The sequence below is a fragment of the Pseudorasbora parva genome, chromosome 4, assembly GCF_024679245.1.
Source record: "Pseudorasbora parva isolate DD20220531a chromosome 4, ASM2467924v1, whole genome shotgun sequence".
NCBI classification, from domain to species: Eukaryota; Metazoa; Chordata; class Actinopteri; order Cypriniformes; family Gobionidae; genus Pseudorasbora; species Pseudorasbora parva.
Genome location: NC_090175.1, coordinates 37,640,305 through 37,654,409, shown reverse-complemented (window position 1 = coordinate 37,654,409; position 14,105 = coordinate 37,640,305). Strand labels below are relative to the sequence as shown.

Below are 14,105 nucleotides of genomic sequence, written 5' to 3'. Positions count from 1 at the left end.
ATTAAGGATTGTTAGTGAATAAGACACTGAAATACCATGTGGCAGGACTGCTTAGTGAATTCACCACAGATTGTGATATATTTTTTTTTTTTTTTTTTTTTAAATCTATATATATATATATATATATATATATATATATATATATATATTTATATATATATATATATATATATATATATATATATATATATATATATATATATATATATATATATATATATATATATATATATATAGACGGTATTTATTTATTTTTTTATTTATTTTTTCACATGCCCAACAACTCATGGAGAGACCCTAAGAGAATGTAACCAAGTAGCATGGGTAACGGGATCTGTCAAAATGTGCTTTCAACAGTCACAAATGACATAATACACACAAATTACAAGCATATGCTTCCAGGACAGAACCGCTGGAGCAAAGCAGATCGTCTTACATGAGCAGGACGAGATATCTTTGCTCCTTTGTTTAGTCTCATCTCTACGTGCCATGGGGTGTCTGAGAGTGTTGTTGTTTTCGGAGCTATGATTGTTCTTCGACTGTCATAACATAGAAACACAAGCTGTTTCTCTCTTCATTAGCCACCAAAGGAGGGCCTCCGTTTATGACTGCACATAAAAAACAGCAATTGTGTTAATTTGCTCAAAGCTGTGTGGGCACAAAGGCCTCTAAACGAGCCCAAATGAGTATGAGAAGAGCCTTGATTGTCATTGCTGCCTTGTGTCACATTAATTTCCAGACAAACATTAGGCCCTGCACTTAAACAGCAATTTATATTATTTAAACGCTTACCGAAAGGGTCTTAGCATCACTCATTTAAATGTGAATTCACTGACAGCTAATTTCGCTTAATTTGCACTCCAAGCTTTCGTAATTAGAACTTTAAATCAGAAGGGCAATAAAAGATGCTGTGAAATGTGGCATTTGCAATACGACAACAGGTTTGACAGCAAACTGGTTCAGCTCTTGTGCAGCAATAACTTCATGAGTGATATTGCAAGAGTAATAGATGACAGCAAAAAGTTCAGAGATTAAATCTAAAAACCTTTTTGTATGAAATTAGATATTTTGTTTGTTTGTTTGTTTTTAGCTTGCACAGTGTGTATGTTAGGAAAATTCACATAATGATGAGAAATACTTTCTTAGTTTATAATCAGGATGGTATACTCACTACTGGCCGCGCTATATTAAAATTCTATACTTATCCTATATAACTATAGAAAGTAATTTAATGTTACATGTTTTTTATAAAACATAATAAAATAAATATTTTTTTAAATAAAGAATTTAATATTTTTCTATTTTATTGTTCTACTACCAATGCACAACATCTACAAGCACTTGCCTAAAACATGCAGATTTATTCCAGTTAATCTATTTGTCTACAATTTTATTAAAAAAGAACCTGGAGGGATTTGCGGGGATTTTTTTAGTTATTATATGGATGGATTGACCCCACATTGTTCCACGACTTGTCTGTTTCCAAACTTAATACAGGGGCTGATGGGCATTTAATGTGGGCCGCCATCTTGTGTCAATCAGAGAGGGGAAACAAAGAGGGGGAGCAATGTTATTGGACACCAACTCTCCAGAGGAATACCTTTATGTTAATCAAGGAACTCTAAAATCAGGAATGAGATGGGAACCCCGCTCTGGGAGACCTGACCTCATCAGAGATGCAGAGAGCGTTTGGTAGGGTCTCTTGAGGCAGGGGTGTCACTCTGAACCCATGCTCTTTCATCAAAAAAGGAGGGGGAGATGTGTACCTACAACATTAGATTCCTTTTTAAAAATGACTACACCACACACGTTAACCCAGAGGGCATGTGCGTGTATATATAGAAAGAAATGTAAGTGTTTATGCAGTAAAATGTCAGGTTAAGATGTTTAATATGACAGAAGACTCTCTTTTTATAAACGTGACTGCCTCTTACAAAGCCAAAACCAAAACCAAGAAAAAAAAGGTTACATTTAAAGTTACAACTACCAGTTCACAAAATGAAAAGAAAACCAAAGAACAAAAAGCCACAAGCAAAGCATATATATATATATATATATATATATCATGAAGATTATCAATAGATATTTTTTACTATTCATCATAAAAGGCTATCTTATGCCTAGCCCTTAAACCATTGACAACTTATAAAATACTGTATGGTCCTTTTGGAGCTTGATTAACTGCTGTTATATAATAAAAAATAAAACAAGGACACAGAAAATTATCAGCATACAGGTTTGGAATGACACGAGGGAGAATAAATAATAAAATTCTTCATTTTTGGGTGAACCATTGCTTTAAACATTGCTTTAAATTCATGTGTATGTACAAAAGAGGCCCAGGAGTGTGTAAGATGCAGCTCATTAAGACTGCTCATATCTGGAGAGCATTATTGATGTGCCAATTAGTAGAGGCAGTATGTCCCATAAAATCCACTGGGAATCATCAGCATTATGGAAATGCGTTGTGTGTGTTTGTGTGTGTAGAGGTACTGCCGACTGTGGGTTGAGGTATCACAGCTGCTGGATCCCAAAAAATATTTATCCAATTTTATTCCAGCACTGCTTTTATACAAAGAAGAAATGCTATTAACACAACAAAGAATGCATTTCAGCTTGGCTGAAAACAAAATGCACAAAACCCCCAAAAAACAACAACAAAAAAGCAATGAAGTAAGCAAACAAGCATATGACACCAGAAATCAGCGGATTTAGTAACTTATAATACACCTCACAATTAGCAAAACTGACTAACTGTCAACGTGAGAAGCATACAGTATTTGTGTAATGTTACCATCCAGAAATAGCTGAGCCTAGGTCTGATCTAGTCTCTAGAACCAAATTATGACTAAAACTCAACTCTGGGAGTATCTGACATTTATGGAAATGTCATTTCCAAAACCTACCTCAAACTTTAGTTTTATGTGCAAACTGACAATCTCATTGACACTTAAAACAGAATTAAAGAATTTATCATAACCGAGATCTTTCACATTTTTCCCTTTTTTTCTTTTTCTTTTACAAAGAAAACCTACAGTACACATAGTACCGTTAGACACTAATGATACTTTCAAACATGTCTTTTTACGAGATGAATCTCTCTGAGCTCTTTATGACTTTCATTGACCATTTCCGTGTCTTTAGCAGCCCTTTAAAAGCATTTTAAGGACTTAGAGGTAACCTGTCTGTGGCCATGTTAAAATGTCACATAACAAATCAATCTGGCTGTTTTGCATTAGAATACAGGACTGTCAAGGGCGAAGCAGTGTGATGGTGAACACACGGGCAGAAGGGATTATTTCATTGGCAGCTGGATTGTGCAGTATTGATTAAGAGAGATTTTAGTGGCACTAATCATGCATGTGGACTGTGCAATGAGACCATGACAGACAACGCAAATGAAACCCATGCGTCTAATATGGAACAGATTGTGAAACTCAAACTGTGAAATGTTGTTTCAACTCAAATCAAAATGTCATGTCTATTTATTTATTTGAGAAGTAGCCATGTAATAAGGAAGATGACATACTTTTGGTTGGTCTTAAACACAAAATTATTCTATTGAGGGCTAAGATCTGATCACATTGTCAGCATTTATTTTGCAATAGCCAAAAGCTCTTCAATTCTATTTCTACAAATTACTTCTTCCATACATAAGCAAATCCCTGCAAACTGTAAACAGTAATTGTTATTGAGGACACCTGTAATGTCAATCGTCAACCAAAGGGTATAAGCAAATTCAGTATAAATGGTGAGATGGGTGACCACTGCATTTCTCAAATAATATCACTTAATGTTGTCAAATCATTCATTACGATTAATCGTATCCAAAATAAAAGTTTGTGTTTATATAATATGCATGTGTACTGTGTAAAATGATTATGTACATTTGAATACACACGTACATGTATATATGTAAGAAATATTTGCATGTTTATACTGTATATATATTTATATAATTTATATTATATATAAATATAAAATTAAACAAATTATATATACATGCGTGTGTATTTATTTATATATACATAATAATTATATACTTTACACACACATTTACTATGTAAACACAAAGATATATTTTAGATGTGATTAATCGGTTAACAGCACAGATACTTGATATATCACTGGGGTGTGCCTAATGCCAAATAATTTATTCGGAAAGTTATGGATAAAGACTTTAAGCAAATATTATTTGAATTTAAATGAATATGAAAATGAAGGCATTCCTTGTTTTTACTCGATAACAGGTGAGCCTGATAACAGTGCAATATTTTGTTATAATATCAATGGCTTTCAAAACGTTGCACATGCAAATTATGCCTATGTTCTCTACTAAAGAACTTTTACATTTTATTTACCATGTTTTAATTAATAAACAATCAACTTTGCACATCTGCAGAAAATAATGTCTCCATTTGATTCATTTAAAGGGATAGTTCACCCAAAAAGGAACATTTAAGCAGTACCAAGAAAACAATACCAGTAGAGATTTTGCCCATCTCTACTGTAACTAAGTACATACACTACTTTTCTGACCTCACTGGCTGTCCTCTTCTTGCAACACGTGCTGGAGAATTCACAGGTTTTTAATCAGCATCTGCATTCACACAGGACTTCTACTACCTGTGGTTATTTTTTCAGGCCATTTTACAGAAGGTAAAAAGACGTTGTAATCTTTACCAGCAATGGAAAATGCAGTCTAGAAAAATGACTGACCTGGACACCCTTATTCAAGATCAAAATTACGGATAAGCTCTGGTAGTTATTACTCCACATCACCTCCCCAAATAAAACTAATTCCGTCTGAATAGGCCTACAGAAGAGCCTATAATTAAAGGTAGCAGAACAAGACCCTTTATCCCAGAATGCATTTGAGGTGCGGTGGAGAGAGAATTATTTGGATAGCTGTTCAAGAGTGGCAGGGCCTCTCAAATGACTGTGATTCACTCTGGTTAGAGTGTGAGACAAGCATGTGTGTGTGTGTGTGTGTGTGTGTGTGTGTGTGTGTGTGTGTGTGTGTGTGTGTGTGTGTGTGTGTGTGTCCAAGGCTCACAAAGAATGATTAGAATAGATGGCTGTGCTAATTAACTTCTACTCTGAGCTCTTTAAGTCTATAGCGAGCAACTGATCAGGTAATGATGTATTCTTATTCTGTAAGTGAGAGTGTAGGAGAGAGTGTGTGGTAAGAATTACACTTGAAAATAAGAAATAAGAAGTCCTCCTATTTATTCAAACAATCGTAAAGCTTTAAAATAAGGTTCAATTTGCATTAGTTAATACATTTTAAACTACAATGTAAACTAACAATACTTACTGATTGCGGTTCATGTAAATTTATAAATATACTATTGTGATTTTTGTGAACAATACATAAACTGTATTAGCTGTATATGGCTGTATATAACTGTATTAAATGTAGAAATTAACATTAGCCTAAATTAATAAATGCTGCAAAAGCATTGTTCATTGTTAGTTCATGGTATCTAATAGATATTCAACAAACTGAGCCTAAATTTACCCAAACAGTTGATGGAAATGTTAAATAATAATACATAAACAAATAGAAAAATAAATAATATAAAATACATACAATAAAAAAAAGATAAAACATTAAAAAAAAAAAAAATTACATAAGATCAGAAAGCGCAATTTTTCAAGGACTAAATATTCGCTTTTTCATGAACATGATGCCAATAATTCCAGTTTATAACTACGTAGATTATGTTTGGGATGAAACCACTGCTGAAATATTTAACCTTTAAAGTTTTAAAAGGTTTTACATTTCCATTTAAAGTTCGGTTATCATCAATAAGCACACATATATAGCTGCTGTACACTTTAATGACCTTTCCTGTTTCCAGTGGAATGCATCATAGCCCTAGAAAAGCCCAGGCCAATGCCATTCATGAGTATATCATTCTCTGCCTATTAAGGCTGGGGTACATGTAAGGTGACCCTGAGAATTCCCAGAAGTTTAACAGGACAGAGTCATATGAAGCAGCAGTAAATTAAGATGCTCTGCTGTTGGTGTGAATGTTGATATCTTGGGTCAGTGATTCCCATGATGGATGTCCTAAACTTGTCGTCCTTGCCGGGGCTGGTTTGAAATGCAGACGGGGTGAGAGTGATTGTGTGAGAGAAAGGCCAATGAGTTTCACCCATGCTGAAAATTAATTTCTCCATTTATTCACAGGGCATGCTTGAGTGAATGACTGCGAAGGAGAGATCCAAGGCTAAGGTGCATTTCCTATCCCACAACAAACAAACATGCGCACATGCACATCAACAGGCAGGTCTTTCAAACAGGAGAAGAGAGGAACTTCTGGAGTCCTGTAAAGTGGGTGAGTGTGTCAGCTGCAGTGGATCACAGTATTTCACAGACTCTGCTCTACTCCATACAACACAAGCAGATACAGTGCAGACACATGTACTCTATTCCACTATCAGAAGCTGAAATGGTAAAGGAAACAAACACAGTGCGAAGCGGAGGGCAGATTTTGATTTATGTCATCTACGCAAAACTGATTTGTGAGAAAGTAGTAATTTAGTGCTATATATATTAGTATTACACATACATATATATACATATATATATATATATATATATATACATACATATATATATATATATATATATATATATATATACACACACACACACACACACACACACACACACACACACACACAACACACACACCACATATTATATATATATATATATATATATATATATATATATATATATATATATATATATATATATAAATACATACAAGGGAGTACAGAATAATTAGGCAAATGAGTATTTTGACCACATCATCCTCGTTATGCATGTGTCTTACTCCAAGCTGTATAGGTTGGAAAGCCTACTACCAATTAAGCATATTAGGTGATGTGCATCTCTGTAATGAGAAGGGGTGTGGTCTAATGACATCAACACCCTTTATCAGGTGTGCATAATTATTAGGCAACTTCCTTTCCTTTGGCAAAATGGGTCAAAAGAAGGACTTGACAGGCTCAGAAAAGTCAAAAATAGTGAGATATATTGCAGAGGGATGCAGCAGTCTTAAAATAGCCAAGCTTCTGAAGCGTGATCATCGAACAATCAAGCATTTCATTCAAAATAGTCAACAGGGTCGCAAGAAGCGTGTGGAAAAACCAAGGCGCAAAATAACTGCCCGTGAAATGAGAAAAGTCAAGCGTGCAGCTGCCAAGATGCCACTTGCCACCAGTTTGGCCATATTTCAGAGCTGCAACATCACTGGAGTGCCCAAAAGCACAAGGTGTGCAATACTCAGAGACATGGCCAAGGTAAGAAAGGCAGAAAGTCTACCACCACTGAACAAGACACACAAGCTGCAATGTCAAGACTGGGCCAAGAAATATCTCAAGACTGATTTTTCTAAGGTTTTATGGACTGATGAAATGAGAGTAAGTCTTGATGGGCCAGATGGATGGGCCCGTGGCTGGATCGGTAAAGGGCAGAGAGCTCCAGTCCGACTCAGACGCCAGCAAGGTGGAGGTGGAGTACTGGTTTGGGCTGGTATCATCAAAGATGAGCTTGTGGGGCCTTTTCGGGTTGAGGATGGAGTCAAGCTCAACTCCCAGTCCTACTGCCAGTTTCTGGAAGACACCTTCTTCAAGCAGTGGTACAGGAAGAAGTCTGCATCCTTCAAGAAAAACATGATTTTCATGCAGGACAATGCTCCATCACACGCGTCCAAGTAATCCACAGCGTGGCTGGCAAGAAAGGGTATAAAAGAAGAAAATCTAATGATATGGCCTCCTTGTTCACCTGATCTGAACCCCATTGAGAACCTGTGGTCCATCATCAAATGTGTGATTTACAAGGAGGGAAAACAGTACACCTCTCTGAACAGTGTCTGGGAGGCTGTGGTTGCTGCTGCACGCAATGTTGATGGTAAACAGATCAAAACACTCAAAAGCCTGCCATCCATGGATTCTGTCAGTGTCCAATATAGAAAGGTGGCTATATTGGTCACTGATTTGTTTTTGTTTGGTTTTTGAATGTCAGAAATGTATATTTGTGAATGTTGAGATGTTATATTGGTTTCACTGGTAAAAATAAATAATTGAAATGGGTATAAATTAGTTAATAATATAATAATAATAATTATGCACAGTAATAGTCACCTGCACACACAGATATCCCCCTAAAATAGCTAAAACTAAAAACTAAAACTTCCAAAAATATTCAGCTTTGATATTTATTATTTTTTTGTGTTCATTGAGAACATGGTTGTTGTTCAATAATAAAATTAATCCTCAAAAATACAACTTGCCTAATAATTCTGCACTCCCTGTATATACATACATACATACATACATACATACATACATACATACATATATATATATATATATATATATATATATATATATATATATATATATATATATATATATATATATATATATATATATATATATATTAGAGCTGGGGAAAAATGAATCATGATTAATTGCATCCAAAATAAAAGTTTGTGTTTACATAATGTATGTGTGTGTACGGTACTAAATATTCCATGGTCAACTGTTAGTGGTATTATAACAAAGTGGAAACAATTGCAAAAGCAACTCAAATTGTAAAATCACAGAATGGGGTCAGCTCATGATGTAGCATCCTTCAGATTAGCTCAAGAACAGTGCGTAGAGAGCTTTATGGAATGAGTTTCCATGGCCGAGCAGCTACATCCAATCCTTACATCACCAAGTACAATGAGCGTTGGATGCAGTGGTGTATAGCTGGACTCTACAGCAGTGGAGATGTGTTTTCTGGAGTGACAAATCACGCTTCTCTGTCTGGCAATCCAATGGATGAGTCTGGGTTTAGTGGTTGCCAGGAGAACAGTACTTGCCTGAATGCATTATGCCGTGCGTAAAGTTTGGTGGAGGGGTGATTATGGTGTGGGCTTATTTTTCAGGGGTTGGACTTGGCACCTTAGTTCCAGTGAAAGTAACTCTTAATGCTTCAGCATACCAACACATTTTGGACAATTTCATGCTCCCAACTTTGTGGGAACAGTTTGAGGATGGGCCCTTCCAACAAAAAAAATCATGTTTTAAAAGTAAATAAATAAAAGCTTCATAAAAACAAATATAAACAATAAAATAAGACAAAATAAAACACAGAGAGGAAAATGCTGCAACACAGTTACGTTAAAGCCAATCCAAGCCTGGACTGTGTTTTGTAGTTGGTAGGCAAAATATCCCATCACTGTGGTAACACATTTGGTTGGTGGCATCATTTTCCCAGCCTGTCAGTACTGGCAGTTAAGGTACAGTAGCCACATCAGCACTAGCAATGACAGCAAGAACGTGAGCTTAGATGCATTAGGACATGGCTGTAGATGTGTTTGAACAGAAAAGAATGCGTGAGGAGATGAGAGGAGAATGCAAACACTGATGACCTCTGACACAGCAGACGTCTGTGGTCTTCACATAGAGACTTTCAGCCTGTGGACAGGCTGTGGGAAACACAGGATTTTTGAGACAAAGTTTGCTATAAGACATGATATAGACTCTCAGTTTAGATAATGTCTGATGCTACACGTGTTCAGCCCTTGTAATGAAACTTAAATCAAAGTAACAAACCTAATATCAACTCAAAGTTGATCATGTGATCTCACCATTAGAATATTATGTTGACCTTCAGTTCCCACACAAGCCAAAAACACATAACAGACTCACCCAAAATCCCAGAACACTTTAGTAAGTGCAAAAAGCTGTCATCATATAAATCTGACAAACTTCAGGACGTTGCGTTCACGGGTGTATGTAGGTCTTGTGTGTTTTTGCTCAACTTAAAATGACATTTGTCTATCAGCAAAGTGTGAGCTTGGTTTAATGCCGATTCAGTTATCGGTCCCAGCTGTACAGCCAACATGCAAAAAAACAAACAAAAAAACCCTGTGTAATTTATTTTTAAACAATTTTCAATCAGAAATTGCTAGCAAATTTCACAAATAATTACAAAGAAACAGCAAGTAACACTTTGAATTAAACATGACATTTTGAAGTAGAAAAACTATAATAGTATTTTCTTTTAAAACATACTCCAATAAGCGTGGCTTGTTTACAACTTCAAAAATAATTTGTATAGTGTAGACTTCAAAATAGTCTAACACCATCAAAAAAACTACAAGACTTGACTGTTAATTCTACAATTGTTCTAACACAATACTGCACAATTTGCTATCCAAATAGTTAGCAAACACAAATACTTGACTATGGGACACAGTAGCTCTGTTCCAAACCCTATTGAGCTGCCTCGATGTCAACAATGGCACTGGGAAACTCACTCATATGTGACTGATGTAAACATTCTAAACAGACGTCGTCTTCTGACTGGACATGCCACACAACTAACATGTGAGAATCCGTTTGATGTTAGCATGTTGCTAAGATAACAGCGTGATAATATAATTTGCATACAAATGTATAGCAAATAAAAATTAAGATCCTTTTTAATTACATTGATGTTAACATTGATGTATTTGCAACTTGCTAGTCTTGAATGAAAGATTAAGTTTATTTATAGCAAAATTTCTCTTGCATTTTTTATTTTGACATTTCTCTTGTCTGCCATCTTGGATGTTGTTATTATGAGATTGCCTTCTCGAAAAGGATATATGCCAAAACTGCCTTAAAATATAGAACACAATTTGGTATCTAAGATTTTTACTTTTTGGAGCAGCCTTCATGTCTATGATACTGTACCTTAAGTTTTACATTAAATTACATTACCAAATTATTGTTAATGTACATAATGACTTCACTCTAGGCTGTAAGATTGAGCATTGTTTTTTTGTTTTTTTTTAACAGTAATATGCATCTTTTTTGGCTTAAATATAGTCTATGATTCATGAAATATAATAATGTTTTTTTTTCTTGTTTTTTTTTTCTTCCAGACACTGAACTTTAAACTCGTCTACACCACTTGTTCATTCATAAAGTTAACTTTTATCTGTTTGGTGATTTGGACTGCTGGTGATTTGATGGTTTGGACTGATATCTTTTACTTGACAACGCAAATACAGAATGGCACACAGAATGGTAGGGATGCCCTTGCATTGTGGTGGTTCTTGTGCTACCGGTTTATCAATAATGAAATGTGGCTAGATGGCTTGGCTACAATTTATCATACAGTATAGCATGACACATTGTACTCATTACAAAAGGTTTTGGAACAGATTAAGTGACTTCTCATTTCTACATTAATGTTGTGTTTCTTCTGCCTTGGATGAATTATAGGATAGAAATGAATGAACATTTAAATATAAAACAGGAACTATTTTCATATCAAGTAAGGTGACAGAAATATTAAGCTGTAACCAAGAGCAGTAGACCTGGATGTACCACAGCGTCATTTTCTGGTTTTGGTGCATGTTAAAGTCTTCATCACTTAGCCAATTTCCTATAGCAAATACACCCTGACATATATGAAAGCAAACACACATGCACGTACGCGCACACACTATTTTTCTATCTTTGTGGGGACTCTCCATACACGTAATGGTTTTTATACTGTACAAGCTGTATATTCTTTCCCCTAACTCTAAACCTACCTAAAACATTTTTTTTTGTAAAAACATTTGTATATTAAAATAATAATAATAATAATAATTTTGTATTTATTAATCCATTTCACTCATAAAGATGCTGGCTGGATGCCACAGTGTAGGTGATCTTAGGTTTTATACATTTTTTAATTTAGTGATTTTAGGTTTTACTCCTCAAAATGTAACACATGCTCTTTGTGGATGATCAACTGTCATCTACATTAGCGTCTGTGTCTTCTGTATAATATGATTTATTTATAATGTTTATTTCTGCTGCAATAAATTAAAGGGGTACTTCAGTGCTGGAAAGACGAATGTGTATTTAAACTGGGTCATGTATGTAGTTGCAGTTTTTTTTATATATATTTTTTTTTATGACAGGCAATGCATTTCCCACACTGGTTTGTGATAAAACATGGATATAAATGACATGCTTATTAAATACATCTGTCAATCAATTCTGTAATCTGCCAACTAACAAAAGTCATTTTAGTCTAAAGCCTTGGTGTGGTTACCAGCTGTGATATTTATTCAGAAGATACAACATTTTTGGTTTTGCAGTTAACACAATTTGTACTGTAATAAGACCAGTATGGTACTTTTCCACTTAATGACCATTTCTGTAAATTCACTGATTAACTGATGAAACCCTGTCAACACATGATAAGCAAGTTCTAGCACAGTAGTTAGCACTGTCCTCTACACTCTTTGAAGAAAACGTTCTATCGGCGCTACATATTTGGAAACCCTAAAAAATTCTTTATAGAAGTATAGTTGAGTTTACTCCAAAGAGCCTTTTATGCTAAAAAGGTTCTATAATGACAAGAAAGAAACCGTTTGGCACTTAAAAAGAGTTCCATATAGAACACTGCAAAAAATGTATTTCTTATTTAGTATTTTTGTCTTGTCTCTAGTCTAAAAATTTCTTATCTAAAAATTCTTACATTAAGAAACATTTACTAGACAAGTAAAAATGATTGTCTTGCTTTGGGAAAGAATAGCTCAAAAGACCGGTCTAAGGTCAATGCACAGTTAAGTCTATAGTCACCTGCCTTTGCTGCGGTTATATCTGGGTGAATATGTGATGAGGGATCATGTACAGTGCCTTGCGAAAGTATTCGGCCCCCTTGAACTTTGCGACATTTTGCCACATTTCAGGCTTCAAACATAAAGATATAAAACTGTGATTTTTTGTGAAGAATCAACAACAAGTGGGACACAATCATGAAGTGGAATGAAATGTATTGGATATTTCAAACTTCTTTAACAAATCAAAAACTGAAAAATTGGGCGTGCAAAATTATTCGGCCCCTTTACTTTCAGTGCAGAAACTCTCTCCAGAAGTTCAGTGAGGATCTCTGAATCATCCAATGTTGACCTAAATAACTTTTGATGATAAATAGAATCCGCCTGTGTGTAATCAAGTCGCCGTATAAATGCACCTGCACTGTGATGGTCTCAGAGGTCCGTTTAAAGTGCAGAGAGCATCATGAAGAACAAGGAACACACCAGGCAGGTCCGGGATACTGTTGTGGAGAAGTTTAAAGCCGGATTTGGATACAAAAAGATTTCCCAAGCTTTAAACATCCCAAAGAGCACTGTGCAAGCAATAATATTGAAATGGAAGGAGTATCAGACCACTGCAAATCCACCAAGACCTGGCCGTCCCTCTAAACTTTCAGCTCATACAAGGAGAAGACTGATCAGAGATGCAGCCAAAGAGGCCCATGATCATTCTGGATGAACTGCAGAGATCTACAGCCGAGGTGGGAGACTCTGTCCATAGGACAACAATCAGTCATATACTGCACAAATCTGGCCTTTATGGAAGAGTGGCAAGAAGAAAGCCATTTTTTAAAGATATCCATACAAAGTGTCGTTTAAAGAGACACACCAAACATGTTTAAGAAGGTGCTCTGGTCAGATGAAACCAAAACTGAACTTTTTGGCAACAATGCAAAACGTTATGTTTGACGTAAAAGCAACACAGCTCATCACCCTGAACACACCATCCCCACTGTCACACATGGTGGTGGCATCATCATGGTTTGGGCCTGCTTTTCTTCAGCAGGGACAGGGAAGATGGTTAAAATTAATGGGAAGATGGATGGAGCCAAAAACAGGACCTTCTGGAAGAAAACCTGATGGAGTCTGCAAAAGACCTGAGACTGGGACGGAGATCTGTCTTCCAACAAGACAATGATCCAAAACATAAAGCAAAATCTACAATGGAATGGCTCAAAAATAAACATATCCAGGTGTTAGAATGGCCAAGTCAAAGTCCAGACCTGAATCCAATCGAGAATCTGTGGAAAGAACTGAAAACTGCTGTTCACAAACGCTCTCCATCTAACCTCACTGAACTCGAGCTGTTCTGCAAGGTGGAATGGGCAAAAATGTCAGTCTCTCGATGTGCAAAACTGATAAGAGACATACCTCAAGCGACTTACAGCTGTAATCGCAGCAAAAGGTGGCGCTACAAAATATTAACTTAAGGGGGCCGAATAATTTTGCACG

General features: G+C 35.6%; 1 protein-coding gene across 1 annotated transcript in view; it reads right to left on the bottom strand.

Annotated features, from left to right (window-relative positions):
- Window positions 1–14,105, bottom strand: part of lrba (LPS-responsive vesicle trafficking, beach and anchor containing) — a 334,073-nt gene that overhangs the window by 46,482 nt on the left and 273,486 nt on the right.